Source organism: Poecile atricapillus, chromosome 14, assembly GCF_030490865.1.
Source record: "Poecile atricapillus isolate bPoeAtr1 chromosome 14, bPoeAtr1.hap1, whole genome shotgun sequence".
Taxonomy (NCBI): Eukaryota; Metazoa; Chordata; class Aves; order Passeriformes; family Paridae; genus Poecile; species Poecile atricapillus.
Genome location: NC_081262.1, coordinates 10,404,122 through 10,420,808, shown reverse-complemented (window position 1 = coordinate 10,420,808; position 16,687 = coordinate 10,404,122). Strand labels below are relative to the sequence as shown.

The window sequence follows — 16,687 nt, the reverse complement described above, 5'->3', positions numbered from 1 at the left end:
CCCGGAGGGCGCGGGGTCGGGAGCGCTCCGGGACCGGGAGCGGGGCTGGCCGTGCCCGCCGTGCCCGCCGTGCCCAGCCCGTCCCTCCCGTGTGGCTGCTCACACCCCTGTCCATGGTGAAGAGCTCGGCTCCACCCTTGATGGTCTCTACCAAACCCGCTCTGGCTTTGTCAGTTTCTCTCTGGTATTGAGCGGGTCAGAACTGGAACCAGCGTCGCGAGGTGATGCAAGCAGTGCCGAGCAGAGGGATTTCCCCACACTGCTGCTAGCGCAGCCTGGGATACGGCCGGCCTCGAGCAGCTCTTTGAGCTACAAGATAATGCCGTCAGAAAAACGCGAGCGGTTCAAGCTCTGCACCAGTACTCCCATTTATTATGGAGGGGAAAGAGACAGGGACATTCTACTCATTAGAGTACCATAATTCTATTGTTGCACCGTAAGACCATTGTGGTTTCAACTATATTGCTCGTAGCATCCGAGATTTTTTATGCTGATCCTCTTACTTCCTTGAGTTACTTTAAATTTATAATCCGTGAAGGCTTTTATATTTTCCAAGTGACATACAAACACCGAACAGTTCTTACAAACTTCTTGTGGATATGCAAAAAAACTCTTGCATCCACTGGAAAAATTGAGAAACAATTTCCTTATGCATCAGCAGAGGCTGCTCTTAGGACTCCCAAATCTTTGAATAGAACTTCAAATTTTTAGAAAGTTTATACAGGAGATGAAAGACATTTTACCATAGGATGAGTAGCTCTTAATATGAAATATATAACTTTTTAAATAATAACGAATAAAAATAAAGAATATGTCATTGAAAATAATTCTAGCTTTTTCTTTTTTTCAGTCAGCATGAGAATTGCTTTGTTACGTAATGAATTAGCAAGTTTTCAGGAGTGTGTACCACAGGGACAGTTAAATCTGATGGTTTCATAGAGTCCAGTTTATTTGTTCAAGTCTTCTAGAAATGTCCTGTTTAAAGTCACACGAGTCAAAGGCAACTGCAGCCACTGTTCAGCCAGATGAGTGAGATGCAATTCCTGTTGCCAATTCAAGGGGAGAGAACACCGGGGGCAGGCAGAGTTCAAAACGCAACCAGAAGCTCCAATTTCTGTCTGAACTCCCTTTGTCTGGAAACCAGATCTCAGGAGACTGTGCTGCTTCCTGGATGAATGAAAACATACCCACTTGAGGGCAGAGGCTGGGACTAATGCCTGGTTAGACATTTAACTCCCATTGAAATCAACAGCATATCGTGTCTTTATCACCTGGCTGATTAAAATTCTGGATGCTGCAGTGAGGAGGACCATGTGAACACACACCAGGAACATCTCACCTGTCAACACGAGGTCTTTCCAGTCCACATAAGACAAAGAAATATCAAAGCTTATACAGAATAATGTGCCAGAATTATTGCTTTACATGTAAGATTAATCAGTCCCATCTGTATTGCAGCTCATTTCTCCCAAATTTCATGTGAAGCAGTATGAAAAAGAGTAATAAAATAATTGTAAAATGTTGGATTTAGCCTGTAGGAAAACAGTAGTCAATTGCTCTTATACAGCTTGATTCTACCTTTATAATATGAATTATGATGGCATCCTGTGCAAATAACCTCACATTACTTCACAATAAACTTCAAACTCCTGATCTTGATTTTAAAGGCCACTTTATAACTCAGAGCTGATCCCAAACAGGTTTTGACTGAATGCATGACAGTGATAAAGGCATTGCATGCTTTTAAATTCAACAATGTATAGCTTGAAGGTTTTGCTTAATTATAGATGGATTTTTCTCATGGTCTCTTATTCAGACAAGCAGAGGAGTAACAGAAGCAGCAGCAAGCAATAAACATCCGACTTCCAGAGTTCGGTAAGGTATATGATGGAAAATTGCTCATGACAACAAAAGTATTGTCCTTTATTACTCTACTGTTTCTTCTTGACAGGGGAGGCCAGTAAAACAGGAAAGAATCCCAACAAAGACACTCAGAAATGTCAGTTACCACACAATGGGGTACAAATGAGGAGGACACAGGGAAAGACAGGTATTATCCATTTAGCTTCTCAATATCCTTAATATTTTGCTATGTTACTTCAGTGCTTTCAGAATAAAAAGGAGGTGATTGTTCTGCTCTGCTCTGGTGCAGCCTCACCTCCAGTCCTGTGTGCATTTTTGGGCACCACAATATTAAAAAGACATTAAACTAATAGTGTCCAAAGGAGGCCCTGAGGATGGGGAAGGGTCTGCAGGGGACCCTGCATGAGGGGCAGCTGAGGACACTGGGTCTGTTCAGCCTGGAGAACAGGAGACTCGGGACACCTCACTGAGATCTTCAACACCTTCCCAAGGGGCAGAGGAGGGGCAGCTCCAATCTCTGCTCCCTGTGATCAGGGACAGGATCCGAGGGAATGGCTGGAGATGTATCTGGAGAGGGTTAGGCTGGATATTAGCAAATAAATTTTCCACCAGAGAGTGTTTGGGCACTGGGAAAGGCTCCCCAGAGCAATGGTGAGAGCAGCAGCCTGACAGAGCTCAAGAAACATTTGCTCTCAGGGACAGGGATTAGTGGGCATTGTAAGGGCTGTCCTGGGCAGAGCCAGGAGCTGGATTTCTATCATCCCTCTGGGTCCTTTCCAACTCGGGATATTCTATGATTCTATGACTCTGTGAACCCAAACAACATGAATTACCCCACTTTACCCAACTTGCAGATTCTAAGATCTAAATTTAACACATGTAATAATTTATTGAAACACTTGTTGTGACTGTAGGCAGTGTTTTTTTTAATGTTGAAGGCCATATAAATCTTCATTTTGAAAGACTGGCATGCAGCAGTACATTATCATAAATAATAAATCATTAAAATTCTGAGAAAGTCTATCATTTTTACATCAATGCATCACATGCTAAAGCATAAGCTAGCTGAATATTTAATCACTCAAGGTATTTTTAAAAGGATGAGGTTTTTTCCTTACAACCAAGATGATCAGTTCATAGGCACAGTGATGGTATTTCACTGTAGGATAAAAGCTGATTGGGTTAGAGGGGGAAGTACAGAGAGCACGGGCAACTTATGGTTGCGTTTGAGAGGTTTTTGAAACTTCTGGCTCTGTGGCTGTCAGGCAGCCTAGTGTGTCAGCAGCCTACAGAATGGATTTTTAATTTTTAATTTAACTTTGACAGTTTCTATTGCCTTCAAAAGGGCTTTATTCTCTTTGGAAGCAGCACTTGCATGCTAGCTGCTATCTGTCTTTGATGCCTAACTGGAGTGTCTAACACCAGAACTTCAGTGTCTGTGTAAAATGCATTGGAATTCTCAATAATATAAAGAATTTGTGTTTAGGATGAAGGTCTGGAATTTAGGGGATCTGACATAGAACTTTGTTAACACACATCTGTCTGGCCACTATCACTAACACAATGTTGCAAAAACTTGTAAGTAAATTAGGAGGCTGTGCCTCATTTTTAAGGTGTAGCTTAAGCACATGAAAGGCAGTGTACCAGTGACTTTAGATGAAAGATTGGCTTATTTTTTTGATACTTGAGGTTTGTGCTACTCATTATTATCCAGATATTCAGTGAAATATTAGCCTAAAACACCTGAAAGGTCTGACTTAATCTAGACCTATAGATACAGATTTAGGTCCTTTTTATAGATGACTTAGAAATTCAGGTCTTACTGTAATGGGAGATAAGCATTTAACTGGCTAAAGAAATTTTCAAAAGTGCCAGCTGTCCAACTTTGTCAGTAAGAAAGGATATTTGAAAAAAAAGAAGTCTAATTTCTCTACATCTCCTTAGCATTTCTCAGATTATAAACTCACACCAGGCAAAATTTATCTATTCCTGTATATCTGTGCATCACAATGGGACTTATTATTTGTATCAGAGTAGTGTCTATATCAGCTAAGTCATATTAATTTATCTATTCCATTTTCTTCTAAGAAAATGCTAATTGGGCTGCCATTTATGTCTTCCAGAAGGTGAAAAAATAAATATTTCATTTGTGTAATTCTTTTAGTATGCATCACTGTCAAAATATATCAATTCACATCTTCCATCACAAGTTTAGCTATTTACATATTATTTATTTATCTATTACCTATAGTACTATTCACCAGCAATGAAGCCTAAAATTATGCAATTTTTTTCATCATTTTCTTCATATGTTTGCTGAAATAATCAGATATGATCTGACTCTGTATCTATTCTTTAATATCTGCTTCTGACTGCATAAAACTCCCCTGGCTACTGATTAGAGAAGTGCCACAAAACCGAACTCCAAAATTTTTATGCGTGTTCCAAGAAACCTGGTATCTGGGAAATGTTACTACCAGGAAATTTAGGATGAAGAGAGGCCATTAACCAGCTACAGGAAAAGATATGAAACTCTAGTTTGCCTGCAGAAGCTAAAAGTCACAGCATCCAGGAATATTGCAGCATGAGGATTTTTTTCAACACACTTTAGGAGCTCTTTATATTCCCATTTTACATAGTTTTTATGGATGAAATAGAATATTAGAAGAAACCAACTGTTAAGAGACATTCTCCCTTTTTCTTTCCATATCCTAGGCTGGTCTATGAAAATCAAAAATGAAAAATGTATTCCTTTTTAAGCCAATAGGATTTTTTCCATTGATTTGAATAAATTCAGGATTTCTCCAGATTATTTAAATAAATCACTTTTCTGAGAATCATTTATTTGGATGATCTTCCTCCTAGCAGAAGGACAACAAAACTCACAGTGGAAACTAACTTTGCCAGACAGATTCACTGCAGAAACTTTCAATGCACATCAGGTACATAAAAGAGAGCTTACTGCCTCCAGCTTTCCCATATGCTGCTGGTGGCTAAAGGACAGGACCAGGAGACTTTGTGGGAATACACAGAAGCTGCCTGTCACCCTGACACTGCTCACCCACCAGCAGGACAGTGGGGCAGCCACTGCAGGACCTATTCCGGAACTTCCTGTACTCTACAGACATTTAGCCCAAAATGTCAGGCTTAGAAATACATCTGAGAAGTGAAATAGGTTAGTTATATATGGAGAACAAACCCTGAGAGCTTCACCTTCATTACTTGATTAATATTAATGCACATCTCCCTGAAATTGTGTGAATTTTGTCCAATTCCAAGAGCAAGACAAACCACAGAATTTGGCTAGAGATAAAGTCTGCTGCAATGTATCAAATGCTTTTACATGATCAGAGCTGGGTATTTTTTTGCTCAAGCTTCTTTTCAAAATTCTAAGTCCACTTAGAGCTGGTGTTTTTGAAGAGTAAGATGCTACTGTGAAAAGACCTCATATCACACTGCTTTCTGGAGCACGTGAGAGGCATTTCCTCTCTGCAGACTCCATTAGCACCACTTCCCACATGGAGCATTGCTCTCAGAGCAGGAGCTGAAACTATTAAACTCCATTGCAGGTGTCTCAGTGCTTTGCACAGGAGCAGGAGAAAGTGCCTGTCACATCTCCAAATACTGCAGTGTGGATAACTATCGCAGCCCATGCTTCAGGGGGGTTCTGGAGGCAATAAGCTTATGGCAGTCCCTTGAAATCCTTCCAGTTCTGCAAACTTTAAAGTCCAGTTGCAGGTGAATAGTTCCCCTGTTGAAATTGTGTCCCTTGACCAATCACTGTCACTGCGGTATTAGAAATGTACTTTTGCTTTCCATGACACAGTGACATAAACCAAACATATATTTTTGTACCAGTCATTCATATCGCTACATGTGTGTGCAAGATACTCACACACACTCAAACACATATGTTACGCTAACCAAATTTTTTAACACAGAAATACTCCCTTAGATTCAGAGCTAGAATCCACAAAATAGAATGTAATGTACCCACCTTGTGACAAAGGGAGAGAGAAAAGAGTACATGAGAGATTAGAAATAGAGGACAAAAGGCAGAACATCTTTCTGTGCCTTTCCATTACAGAACATTACTATAGAAGCAGCCCAGCCTTTCAGGTGGGTGAGTTTGTTTCTCAGTTCTGTCAGGAGCAGAGTGATAACCTTGAGTTCTCCCACCAGGGATTTCCCTTCTCCGCTCACTGTTTTTGTATCTTCCTCTGTGACTGACAATTAGAAATGCTATTATGTCATGACCCATATGACATGTGAAATGCCAAAGCACCAGGTGTTCTGAGATGATGTTATGTCACCTCAATAGGTTTCATTTCAAGTTCTAATGAGTGTGACAAAGTAATGATACATGGAGAGAATCCATAAAGTTCTGGTAGGCCAAGGGGAAAAAAAAGTCATTGTCTGTGGAGGTAGTTTTTGCAAGAAACTAGAATGTGAACAGATGGAAGAAGACTGACACAGGAAGATTGCAAAATAAAGAGTTATATAACTTTAGCTGAGGATGCTGCACCATGCTTTAGACTAAACACCTGGGCCAGATTTGATAGTGAATCTAGAAATTAGTTTATTTACACCAGCAGTGAGACTGTGAAATATTTGGGCTTCAAGAGCAGCTTCACTATTGACCCATACAGGGTATTTCATCCCTTCTTATTTGCACTAAGAGGTACTTGAGTGTGAGAAGAGTTAACCAACCCAAAAAATTTTGGATTTTTGTCATTAACAATGCATTTATCTGTCACTGCACTAACTCCATTTGGCAAGGCTGAAATCATATTTTAAGTGAGGTAGATCTTAATAATTTTATTTTATTTTAATGCTCATAACAAATTTACCTTACTGTCCTGTCACTTGCCCAGTTCCATTTTGGTTTAATCTGTTATCTTTTAATCATTTAAGATTACAAGACCTTTGAGGAAGTGATTGGCCATTTTCTATGTGTTTTACAGCAGTCAGCTAACTCCCCACTGACATTAAATACAAGTACTGAGTATTGTAATGATGTTATTGCCACCTATATGTCTATTATCCAATATCTAAATTCACTGGTAATTTTACATTTAATTGGTTTTCTCAGTATCTTTTGCACAGTATGCCATCATGAAATGTCGTCACAAACTAAATTTCATTCTTTGGAGACTGAAGGGTATTCATTAGAAAACATACACTGAAATAGTAATAATGCAGTGTTAAAATGTTCAGTCCTTTGCATCTAAGTGCTTAGCAACGTTTCAGGTATCATTAACTGTATGGCATTAAATTAATTCATTTGTGAAACAGATCCCATTTCAATGTTTTCATTCTCTTAAGGCATGTCAAAATTTTGCAGTTGCAAATTACATAGATTTAATTTTCAAATAAAATGGAAAATATTTTGCCCATAAAACCTTAATCTTCAGCCTGTGAAAAATATTGTGGACTATGAAAGAGCAGGTTCTACATTCTTGCTGTGCCTTAGCCAGTCTGAACAAAGGTCTAATGAGTCTCTGAACAGTGTGAAAAAAAATCACTGGCTGTCTGACTAGCCGACTGTAGGGCAGGAAAAAATCCTATTTATCTAGGTTTGATTGAAACTTGAGTTAACTGTCAGTGCCCACACAAACCAGAAAAATAGGATTAAAGGCCAGAGAGATATTAACAGTGGAAATGTTGTACATCTGCTTTGACAGATGATTTTTGGACTTCACAGGTTTAACTCAAGATCATTTTCGCAGCAGTTCTTATGAAGCTAAAGCCCTTTTAAATGAAATTATTAAAAAAAACCTGAGGATTAGAGAAATCAAAGGTCTCATAAAACTATCCAAAATGTTAGTGGTAATGATAAGCAAAGATAAAGTAGAGAACTTACATTTCAAAATAATTAGATGACTCTACATCAAAATCCAATCAGGTTGTACAATGCTAAGGGCCTTAGTCCACTATTTTTTCCTAACTCTGAAAATTATTAATCATACACCAAAATAATTTTTATTTATGATTATGGGAATGCAAACGTATTTCATAGACTGTGAAAATTGTAAGGATAAAAGTGAGAGAATCACCTTAGCTTGTAACATGACTTCACCCGGATATCTTCCAAAAATTCTGACTCAAAGACATTCAGCACACAGGAGCTGATGCACAGCTCTGTTTCAGTCTGGACCAATGGCAAATATTTCAATGCAGAGCCATTGAGCCACCACAGCCAAATAAGCCAAGGAATTTATTTTCCATTGTTTGATCTGATAACAGGCTTAGTATCAGAGCTGCTCAAGGAAATGCTACAAATCCAAAAGTGTAAGTTCAAATCCTGATGCTGGGTATTGTGCCAAAGCCCATGCTCAGTCAGAGCACTGGTAAAAGAGTAGGTGGCTGTTTGAGCAAGGAAGTCAAAGGCACCAGGCACAGGAGTGTGCCACAAGTTAGATGGGCCTGGCTTGATCTCCCATCACCATGCTGTGACATTCTTAAAACCAGGAAATTTTGGAACCTCACCCCTGATGTATGAATTAATGAAAAAAAATACTATTTTTTCTGCAAAATAATATTTACTAATTTGTATCTACATGTAATTTTTAGTGTTGTCGCTTACACAAAACACTGCGTATGAATGAAAGCCCCTGAAGGGGATGTTCTAAAAATAAAGGGAAAAGCAAAGGGAGTATTTTTAAAACCTTATCTGACAACCAGTTGCCATTGTGCAAGTTCCACTCAGAACTGTGCTTTAAAAAACACTGCTTTGGGCTCAGTCACCAGACCTGTTCTCCATTTGCCAACCTACAAGGTACAGTCAATGCAACAGTGATGAAACCAGTTGCTGGGAAAACTAAAGATCTTCTCAGGATTAAAAAGCTAACTGTTGATAGAGGCTGTAATGTTTCTATTAAGTTCAAGTGTGGAATTAGTTATGAGTAACTGATTTTTTCTTTTTTCCTTGGAGAGATTTGACCCAAGCTCTTAATGTTGGGGATCTATAAAGATACAGTAAAACCAAATGAGAACAAGTGGAAGCACTGCTGTGCAAGGCAGAGTGCTCACATGAATGAGGTTCATTATAAATCAGATTTACTCCACAGTTTCCCTCCAATTTCAGTAAAGTTAAAACTTGCATGGAAATACCATTGCTGACTGCAGCTCTGAGACTCTTGAATAAAAGGATTGATCCTTGTAGTAAGTGGAACTTGGATCCAAAAGGATTGCTGAGCAGCAACCAGAGGGATCCAGATTATGACAAGTAGATTATCCCAGTAAGAACCACTAAAAAAACCACTTAAAACTGCCATCAAGACCTTTTATCTCTAACATAGCTCTTTGTGGCTTAGAAGGTTGGGCAGATTTTATAAGATACTTAGTAACATAGAGGAAATACTACAGATCAAAATTCAGTGTACACTGTCACATAACACTGTTCTCCTGAGGCACAGTTTTCATTACTGCAGGTGTTTATTTTCAATTTGTTCAAAAATCATGGACAGGGCCAAATAGGATACTTAAGTCCAGAGGAACTGTGTAAAAATGGCAGGTGTATTTATCTCTGAACTGTACTCATCCAGTGAACACTCAGGGGAGCAGGAGCCCGTGACTCAGCGTGTCACAAGTCACCACCTCCAGGACAGAGCTGCCTCCTAAGGCCAATCAGCAATCCTTGTGCCCAAACTAAACTCAGGGCTTGTCTCTTGGTGAGAGTTCATAACATGATTTATTTACCTACTGCTATTCATTCAGAAGCACCCCAGTCTTCTAAAAATAACTCAGTGTATTATATACATTTCTCAGCAGATGTTTAATGAACCTAAACACACAACCTAAGGAAAGCAGCTCCAAGCTCAGCTGGGCTAGAGAAAAGGTCCCTGATTTATCTGAAGCTAGCCTGGAGAATCTGAAAGCTTTTGTTGAGAGAAGTTTAAAAATTCAAGCACTATTTAAAAATCACACATGAGAAAATGATTTTGGAATACTCCACTTGGCAGAATCCAAGCTGATGTATGCAAGGTGCATCACTGAGCTGTCAGAACGTGCCGCACACACCGCAGAGCAGCCTTTAATTAATCCACTGGGTGCCATTAATCCAGCTGCTGAGGGGGGTGTTCCTGTGTGTGATACCCAGCACCATTTTAACAGGGTGTGTTGGTATTTGAAGGCCATTATAAAGCATATTAAGGGGACACAGATTTGCACATGAGCTTTCTCAAGAACAATTCTCCATGTTTAGCTGAAACCCCTTTATACTTCCATTAATTTATTAACTCTTCTACACACAAGTCTTATCCAGAATTCCTGCTCTACATGTGGTTCCTTTCTTCCTGACCATTCACTGCTATCATGCACTTTCAGTTATCTGTTCACTCTCCTCATCCTCACTGACTTATTCATAGGTCATTTTTAGAATTTTCCCCCACATTTTTAGCATTGCAAGTTTGACACATCCAACTTAATTCTTCTAAGATATGTTTCCTTTTTCTTACTGATGGGACAAAATTTATAATACCAAATCTTCTATGTGGATTCTGTATCTTATGGAGACTATTGCTGTGCTAATAATGGTTGTGCCATGATTTTTTTGGTGGTATATATATATTTATAAATATATGTATTTCTGGAAAGCAAATGCATGAATCATCAACATGGCTAAAATAAGTTTAACTCAACACTCAAGCACACTTTTGTTTAAAGTAAATTTAGCTGCACTTGATCTTTCTGAAGCAGTTAAATTTGTTTTTAGTGAAGTCACTACATTTACTTGTTCAAATCACCCACGATTTTTAATTCCTTTTCTTATTTAAGGGATATTACAATAATCCAATCAGTCCTAGCAGGTCCCTGGTTAAAATTGTATCAATAACACCTCTGGGTGCTATGTCTGAATAAGCTGCAAGCATATCAAGGCATTACTTTCTGTGGCTTTTGTAATATATTATGCACAGAGATGAAAGAGGCAAAGTTTTTATCCTCATCGATGAAGCCTCAGGGGGTCAGTTATGGTATAACTACATGGTCTCAACCAGATGGAATTCTTTGGGCTAAAAGACAAAAAAGTCCACAATTTATTCCAAGCAGTATTTCTCAAGTCTATTGCTGCAGGGTTTGAGTGGATCCTGGAAATAATTTTCTGAAGCAGAAGTAAAGGGCCACAAATAAGATTTATTAAGGAGTCCTTCTTTTAGTGTAAAATTGCATTTTACCAATTTCAATTAAAACTACTCCCTCAAGAAATCCAGCTAAGGAGGGGGATTCAGGACATCAGATACTTGTTGCTCCCAAAAATCAGATTTGCAAGTGAAGAAATTTAAATTTTTGAAAAAAGAAGGAATGTATGTCATTTATGGTCGACCAGATCCTTTTATCAGCTACACTTGTATCAGGGTGAGAAATTCTCCTTTGCCACCAGCTTCATATCAGTTCTGAAGAACCTCAAAGTGAAACTAAGAAAAACACACAAAATTCCATTATAAAAATATATCTGTCTTTGCCTAAAACACTACTGTGATTCCACACCATTAGAAGAATTTTGTTCGTTGAATTTAACTGTATATAGTATCTCTTGACATAAGAAAGCATTTGGATTTGCTGCTTTAGACTTCAGTAAAAACAGCTCCATTGAATTTTTCATCAATCAGTTCACTCACTTTGCTCTTTAAAATGAATGGGTGGTTTTATTTGGATTGGTTTGGTCTGCAGAGCCAAGTAATCAGTTTCTTATACTCCTGTGAATAAAATTGAAGTTCTCTCCTGTCAACAAGAAGGTGATTAGGGCTTTGAGCATAGATATAAGCTTATTACAGCAGGAATCTGTTCCCAGTAATTGCTGCACAGTCTGCCCATGCACTTACAACACTTGATAGGTGTTCAGCTAATCTCCTGACAGGGACTGGAGCCAAACATAGAGCAGACATTTTCCTATTATTTAAAACTTTAAGTACATATTAGTAATCTAATTACTATCTACTCAGTGGCACTGGGACAGACTTAGTCTGTCTGTATAGAAGAAAATCTAGCAGCTTTCTTTCAGAAATATTTAATGAAATTAAACTGTTCAATTGCCAAACATTGCTGACCTCCAAGGGTCAGGAAGAATCCTGGTTCTGCCTCTGGCTCTGGCTCGCATGAATAATGTGTGCTTCCAGCTCTATCCTAGATCCTTGGAGGGCTCCTCAGTAGTTATCTTTCAGCAAACTCACTTTGATAGTTTTCAAACCTATCAAATACGTATTTAATAAAAGTATTTTTCAGAATATCTGAGTGGAGACAGACAAAAGGAAATGTGTATGAAAACTCTCCCTGATGGCTCCTTTCTGTCACAGCCTGAAGAACACATTCAATTAAAATTCCACATGGAGCTTCTGAGAGGTAATGACTGAGACTCATCAGATTCTATTTTAAAGTACCCAGAGGGTGAAGCAAATCCAAAGAGGAAAAGGACAAAAAAAAAATTGAGAATGAATAGAAAACAGTCAATTAACATCAGATTTTGAATGGTCAAATGGTAGGAATTCAGAGAGCCAGCAAGTAACAGTTGCCTGGAGAAGTAGTCATAATGTAGAGAGGTATTACCCTGGAGGTGACTCAACTACACTTCTCTACTGTTTTTCCTTTTCTCACTGCTGGAAATATGATAAAAACTATGACATCAGAATCACTGACAAAAAGAAGAATATCCATATAGCAGCAGCAAACAAAGTGTGCTGGACAGAGGAGTATATTCCCTAATCCACACCAATTTTCTCTGTCTGGGCTCTGCAGAATAGTCTACTACATGCCCTGTACAGTCACTATATGACTAAACAATTTCTGTCTTAACATTCTCATTTTCCAGCTAAATTCCCACAACTAGAAACCTTCAGTCACTTGTACTGACATAAATCAAGACTTCCAGCTCTTACTTTCCAGTTCTAAATATGCCTCTGAGATCCTAGTAGCATTTAAAAGCTGTTTTTTCACTGTACACATATTAGCATATTATGAAAGAAATAATTAGCATATCAAATGCTAGAGATCAATTAGCTGCCAAAGCACCAGTCTAGACAAGAGCGCCTGACACTTGTAATGAAATCAAAGGCAAGCTGGCCAAATGCTGCTGCTCCCTCAGTAGGGCTCCTCAGAACAGCAGCAGTCAGTGCTCATTCATTACCCTCTGCACCAACAGTGCAGAAGCTGATTATCATCTGCTCCCATTTACCGCAGTTGTTGAGCCAAACCCTAAATGAGTTCACAGATTCGGTGACTATTCGTTTCTTGTCTGTATCTATTGACTGTGTGGTTCTATTCCACAATTACCACTTGGTTCCAGTAATTCCTGCACTCATTCTTGAGGTCTCTTCAGGTACAGCTCAGAGCTGCCTGCTCTTCAGCCCTCCCCTTGCTGGAAAACAGAAAACTGCCCTGGAGAGCAAGGGACATGCTCCTGGTGCACGATAGAGTTCAGCTCCAAAAGTTCTGCTGTGTCAAGACTCTTTGAGGTTTTGAAGGATTCTGAAGAGGATTTAACTCATAATGATGAAACAGGGCCAGAACACTGCACTGCACAAAGCAGAGATCAAATACATTTGCCCTCAAAAGGAGCATAAGAAATTGTGAGCTTCAATGCCTTGGCGAGCTGAGAATGAACAGCCTGAGGCAATACATGTCCAGAGAGCAGCAAATACAGCAAAACAGCAACTAAGTACCTCATTCTGCAGTCTAAGTATGACCAATTCCTCATGAGATTTTCCTATACCTAAAAAAGAGAGAGGAAATTTCTTTTAAAGGAATTGTGATCAAATCTCTGCCCTAAATTCACTGTACAGCTCCATATCAGATGCCTTCCGACAGCTAAGATTCCCCATTCATCACTGAAGCTTTGACTTCTTTGAAAAACTTGCACTTTTGCCCTAATCACACTTCCCATGATACAGACGGCTCAAATATTAATTTACTTCCATGGAACAATAATCTTTAATGTGTCATTATCAAATTTCTATCTGCAGACACTGTTTAATGCAGAGTCATATTATATGATCATGCATTCAGGAAAGGAAGGCGACTGACTGGAATTTAATCCATGTTAAAGCAGAGACAATTCAGGAAAGAATTTGTAGACAGTGCTTTAGCAATAGATTTATTCACATTAAAAGGAAAACCATGCAAAAGCTAAAGACTGGTATGGCTTGGTTTCCTTGTGACTCCCACAAAATATTCTCCAACACAGCACATTTCTCTTACACCTTTTCACTTTGCCTAAAGAATAAATACCATTTCAGCAGAGAAACCCATCACTGGTTTTATATGCTTTCCTTTGAACTCTATCTCAACAGGATGCTAACAGACAATAAAACCTATTTTCTACTCCTCAACTGGAAGTTACTTCTGAAAAGAGGAGTTACACAAATTGACCCTTATTGGCCAATTATTTTGGGCATATAATTTTGTTTTCACTCTATTAAAATGTGCAGTGCCCACAGTTTTATTTTGATACACTGCAGACCCACCATACCATGTATCTGCATGCTCTGTAAGCTCAGTGTTAACAGTAGTTATTTCTGCTGTAGAACAGCTCTCAGATCTATGCAAAGCAAATACACTACAGCAGCTGCCAAGAAAATCCAAGGTTAACTCAATCTTTGCTCCTAAGATTTCACCTGGTGTTTTTTTCTGATAGGCATTACCTTTTTCACTGCTAGAAAAGTCAGTGTCTGTCCCCTAAGTGATCAGCAGAACCTTACATTCATACTGTGATTTTCAAAGGAATTATGAAGGATAGCTAATTTATACCTTTGTCTTGTCCCTAACACACACTTACATGAGTCTTATACTTTCAGGAAGCCAAACTGGAGGGAATAAAGGACTCCTGAAGGAATCTAAGTCAGTGCCTTCAATTTTATGGTTAGAAATGGGGAACAGGGTGGAGGGAAATGACACATTTTGATTTCACTTACTATGATAATTTGTGCGGATTTAATGTAATAATTATAATTTGGGTAAGATAAATTCACAAACATTATCCTAGTAAAGAAACACACAAATATATTCATAGTTCAGACATTTTAAACAAAATCATCTATTAATTATCACGAACTGAGAAACTCCTAAACACCTGCACGAAGCTTCTACAAAATACTACAAATTGCTAAGGATTCCCTGAATATTCATTTAATTTGTTTGTGCTTAATTTGCAACATATGATGTTTTATGCTACTAATTATATAAAATCAACACTTATGAACGCAGATAAAGGCCTTCACACAGCCTAGCAGAAAGCATAGTACTGTGTAACAATGTAATCCATTTAAAAGCAGAAGAAAAAATACTGGCATCATTTCAGAAACGTAAAGCACTCAGTACAGCTGGAAAAAACATTTATTATTTATACTCTGGAGGCTTTTCATTCACATTTACCAACATGTTTACCATTTGGAATGAAGCTAAGTTATCAAGGCAACAGCCAAAGACAATTTTTTTTTTCCCCAATAAATTTCAAATCCAAACATTCAGGTGAACCATTCACATCTCTTCTCCCAGGTGACTGACAGAGATGTGAGAGGCTTAGTAAGATATGCTTGGATCAAAGTGGTAGATGCTATGTCACATATAGTTTCTGGATTTGGATACATATCTGAGTTAATGCTAGAAATACATTTAAGCTTGCCAAGGCAGGTTGGTGTCATGAATAATGCATTGCATCCTACAACAGAGAACCCACCATAGAGGTTTTTTTAGCTACCCATTTAACTGCTGGTCCAACATACAGAGCATGAATTTTTCACACAAAAACCTGTCTGGGGTTTTTGGGCTGTGGGTACATGACAAGTGACTGTTCAGGGCATAATCCTAAGCCAACAGTATAAAAAGTTAATAAACTTGCATGAAACCACAGTCATTTTAAAATCTGCCCACATTATTTGTGTTATGTTATGCTTTTATCAGTCACAGCAGTAAAAAACCTGCACTACAATTATGGATGGACTCAGATGTACAGGAAAAGACATTTCAAGTCACTGTTGAAAACCATTCAACTCTCTGCCAGTGGAGAAAGCTGCTGAAAACACTTGTCATCTCAATTAACCAGCCTTCCCTTATTTCACACTGTAAAAAAAGCAAATTGTCTTGTGACACTTAAGACAATAGTGGAATACCCACATTTCTAGAGAAGGTTATATTATTTGTAACAATTTCTGTATAGATATCAGTATAAACACAATTGCCTCCCAAACAGTGATGAGCCTCTGCTTCCCAGACACTTCACTTTTGCCCTTAAAGCTCCCTGAATGCTGAGAGCTTCTCCTCTGTGCATGGCTCCAATTTCCCCACTCTGAGCACACCTAAAATCCAGTTTGCTGAGGGGTTTATTCCCAGGGTATGTTCAAGACATCCTGTGGCCAGAGTAAAACAGAGTTGCTAAGGTTTTTCTTCCAAGATGGGGGTGTTTATGTTGATATCTGTATTTGCATAACAGCCTGGAGATCAGGAGACTCTTCCCAGTAGTGGGAGAGCCAGATTCCATTTCCTCATTATCCTGGAAGCTGCAAACCTCATCTCCCACCATCCCAGGGAAGCTCCCAGCCCATGCCTGCTCTGGAGGGCAGGCAGCTGCCTCCTTTCCTGTACAGCAACTGCTCTGCAGCACAGAAAGGATACAGGATTCACAGATGAAAGGAGGCAAACAAACATAATACTATTACTCATACAAAGTACAAAAGAAATCTAAAATTATTTTATCGTTGGCTATTTATCATGCACAAACTATATGCCAGTTGGTGTCAGCTGAAGGAAAAAGCAACTATTTCACAGCTAATATTTGGCCAGAGCCAAAACTTGGTCCTAGATTCAGCTAATACTATGGGATCAAATTCCTGTC

General features: G+C 38.8%; 1 long non-coding RNA gene across 1 annotated transcript in view; it reads right to left on the bottom strand.

The window, feature by feature from the left end:
- Positions 1 to 543: 543 nt before the first annotated feature.
- Positions 544 to 16,687, bottom strand: part of LOC131584362 (uncharacterized) — a 46,635-nt gene continuing 30,491 nt past the window's right edge. Inside the window, exon 8 of the long non-coding RNA XR_009278735.1 lies at positions 544 to 1,167. This is a non-coding gene — a long non-coding RNA (uncharacterized LOC131584362). The remainder of the gene's footprint in view (positions 1,168 to 16,687) is intronic.